At 45.7% G+C, this 3,798-nt stretch overlaps 1 non-coding gene across 1 annotated transcript; it reads left to right on the forward strand.

Moving 5' to 3' along the window:
* Window positions 1–2,525: 2,525 nt before the first annotated feature.
* LOC127673461 (small nucleolar RNA SNORA17) lies at window positions 2,526–2,657 on the forward strand. The gene has a single exon (XR_007975190.1). It is a non-coding gene; the product is annotated as a small nucleolar RNA SNORA17 (small nucleolar RNA).
* Window positions 2,658–3,798: the final 1,141 nt, after the last annotated feature.

Consider the following 3,798-nt stretch of genomic DNA (forward strand, 5'->3'; position numbering starts at 1 on the left):
GTGAGGCCACCCAAGGCTGCCATCAGCAGGAGGCTGGTGAGCTCTCCAGTTCTCATGCCCTGGGGCCAACTCACCCCACCCAGGCCTCCAGAGCCAGCTCCACTGTGTTGCCCAGGCAAGAAGTAGAGCCTCTTCTCCCAGGGGCTACAGCCAGTGAAAGGCAAGGCTAGCTCTTCCACTTTCATGGCTTCAGGGACAGCTCTCCTGACCAACGAAGATGGTGAGGGGTTGGGGGAGGATGTCACCAAGGTACCCAGTCTACCACAGGGCAACCTTTTTGTTTTTAGGGCTAGCCATGCTAAGCTGTGGGAGGTACAATCTCCAGGGTGATGAGCCTGGTTTATGCAGAGCAGGACAGTGGTGGTGCACGCCTTTAATCCCAGCACTTCGGAGGCTGAGACAGTCAGGAGGATTTTTGAGTTTGAGGCCAGCCTGGTCTACATACAGACTGAGTCCTTGGACAGCCAGGGCCATACAAAGGAATGCTGTCTCCAAAAACAAAAAAGAAAAGAAAAGAAATGTAGCTGATTCTGAACCTGGTAGCAAGCCAGGAAAGCCAGGAATATTTCCCCATGGAGTCTGCTTCAGTTCCTTCCTCCAGGTTCCTGCCTTTGTCTGTCATTAATTCCTTTGATGTTGTACTGACCTGGCAAAGGAATCTAAATACACCTTTCCTCTCCAGGTTTCTTAGGGTCATGCTGCTTATTACAGCAACACAGAGCAAGCTAGAACACAACATATCTTAAAAACAGGGAGATAAGTCAGCCATCTTTTTAGTCCTTAGAATACAGAATAACATCCCAGAGGAAGGCAAGTATTTGACAGGCAGAATGGTGTCCAGAGTGGGAGTTGTCACTTCTTATATTCAAAATTTTCCCTTGAGCAACTGGAACCATCTTGTAGAACCAGAATCAAGACATGACTGAAGAGATGACAGCTTGATCAGAACTGTTTAATTATGTATATCTTGTCCATTAACATTGTTTTTGTCCTTATTTTAACTTCAGTCACATAGCCACAAAGACACCCACAAACACACACACACACACACATGCACATGTGCACACACAAATAGAGAGAAAGACATGAACATATTCACACATACAAACAGAAACACACATACACAAATTCCCACATACACACATACTTGCATACACACACAGACATGGATACTTACACAGACATGCACATAAATACATAGACCCACACTCAAAGATACACACATAAACAGACACTCACAGACACACACACATTCACCTACATACACACATTCACATACACACATTCATACCCACACCTCAAGAAACACACATTCATGCTCACACTCACAAAAACAAACATACAGAAACATACACAGCTACACACACACACACACACACACACACACACACACACACCCCACACACACCTCATTTAAAAGAAAAAGGAAAGCTCATATTATCCCTAAATCAAAATCTAGAAACTTCAGTCACCTCCACTTTTCTTGTCCTTTTACTCTACGGAGTCCTAGCGGTTCTGCTGCACCACTTGAGACAGTTACAGGGGTCTTAGGGCGACCTGCATTGAGATTTCTGTAACAATTGCACTACTCAATTGCTAGTGAAAAATACATTTTGAAAGAGCTCTAGCATGCCTGGGCATGTCAAACCTGGCCTGGCCAGCCATGCCCTTCTCCCCCATTCCCTGTGCCTTGCTAAAAACCACTAGATTGCATTCCTAAAGGTAGATCCCAAGATCTGTTCCCTATTTGACCACTTCCCTCCTGAGATCGACTACCAATGTCAAATTGTCAAGGAGCTGAAGTCCAGGATTCAAAAGCTCCCTTTGGCTACCCTTATAAACATATCCAGTCAGAAGTAAACACCGAATCCTAACCCTAGATTAGGCAGTTCTTATCCTCTGCCTGCTGCCCCAGGCCCAATGGAAAGAGTAACCAGTGTCTCCTTACTGGTTCTCTCTCCTGCACTACTAATCTATTCTGTCTCCTACAGCATCATGGCAGCTCTCTGTGCCTCTCTCTTGTGTCCTAGTTTAGGGTTACTACAGGTCCTGCCTTTCTCCATCCAGCCATTGGCTATTAGCGAATAATTGAAGTTCCTTAGTTGATCGGCCTTTTGAAGGTTCAGAGGAAGGTCTAGCCTTCACTCTCCATCTTTTACTGACAGTATAGAAGATGGAAAATGATCCAAGCTTCACGTTCTGGTCTGATAACTGGGTTCTAAAGGGATGACTCAGTTGGTAAAGGACTTACCATGCAAATGTGAGGACACGATTTTGATTCCAAGAGGCCACTGAGAAAACAAACAGAAAAAAGCTGGACTTGGTGCTAGATAGGAAACCAGGATGAGTGGATCCCAAGCACGAAGGCCAGTTGTAGGCAGTCTCAGGTCATTGCAGGATATTGGCCCCCCAAAATATTCCCTGAGGAATGACATTTGAGACTCCCTCTGGCCCACACATGCACACATAGGCACACACACAGAGACACACATACCCAGAATTGGCCAGTGAGACACATAAAATCTCCTGCCCATAGAGACATTGCATGCATGGCTGCTGTGTCACTTGTGCTTCACTAAGTGGCAGAGAGGAGAAAGGCTATGTCTATCCTCAGTGCTCTGCCCTGTGAAAATCTGAATGATTAGTAGCCTAACACTCCCTGAAGAAAGTGAGCCTGAAATGGCCACCAGCCATGCAGGTCGGGATGGGCTCCCAGGGCAAAGAGTGAGCCCAAGGGGAGACAAAACATTCCTGGGACTGCAGGTCTAGGGTGGGAGTGAGCCTGAGACATATGACCCCTGCCTGGGGCCACCTGAGTGGCCAAGCAAGGAGCAAGCCTTAGACAACCAGCAGTCCAGCCCCAGTGGGGCCCAAAAGAGGAGCTAGCCTAAGATGATCACCAGTCACTTGATGTGGGGTAAGCATAGGCATCCTCCATGCACGATGACCCGTGTCCAGAGTCATTATGCACAAATGGGGCAGAACACTACCCCTTGTTGGCTGCTGCATTGGATGGCCCAGCTGGGGCAGGGCAGGAGAGCTTCCCCTGGTGGTGCATGTGAGGGAGTCAGGAACCCTTGCAAGCAAAGAATTGTGAACAAAAGGGTATATTGTGAGACACACTGTGACACACTACAACTTCCACAAGGAGACTTTCTTCTCTGTTGGGGGTGTAGTTTGCAAGGGAGGAGGGCATGTATGAGGGGACAGGGAAATGAGTGGGATTGGGGTGCATGGTATGACATTCTCAGAGAATCAATAAAAAGGTTTGAAATAAAAAAAAACATTCTTTTATGTTTTTCACTAATTTTCCAAAGCTTTTGGCTATTTAGGAATTAACTTATCAAGCTCTGTTTAACTATCTTTCGTTGAGGTGTTTGAAATGACCTCTGTAAGAAACTCCTTTAATACCCTATGCCTCTGTGACTAGCAATGGATGAGGCTGTCCATCTAAACTTTATATATCTTGCACAAGTTTATATGGTTCTGCATCAGCTTAATAGATAAGAAACCAGTGAGTGCTATTTTATGAATATGTTAAAGTCTGCATTGTACCTGCACTCCCAACATACAAAATGGCCAGTGACATTTTCTGGACATTTCTGCCTTTCCTCATCAATGCCATTCAGAGAGGAAACTGCCATTCAGGTTGTCCTGTCTATACCGTACCCTCTTTGAACAAACAAATATTCTATGGTGTGTATATGTTATAATTTTAACCTTAAAATATAGATTGGCTGTAACTAGCACTAAATGTGTAAGGTGTCCCAATTGTACCATGAATCACTAGGCTGGGGG

Source organism: Apodemus sylvaticus, chromosome 22 (assembly GCF_947179515.1).
Source record: "Apodemus sylvaticus chromosome 22, mApoSyl1.1, whole genome shotgun sequence".
Taxonomy (NCBI): Eukaryota; Metazoa; Chordata; class Mammalia; order Rodentia; family Muridae; genus Apodemus; species Apodemus sylvaticus.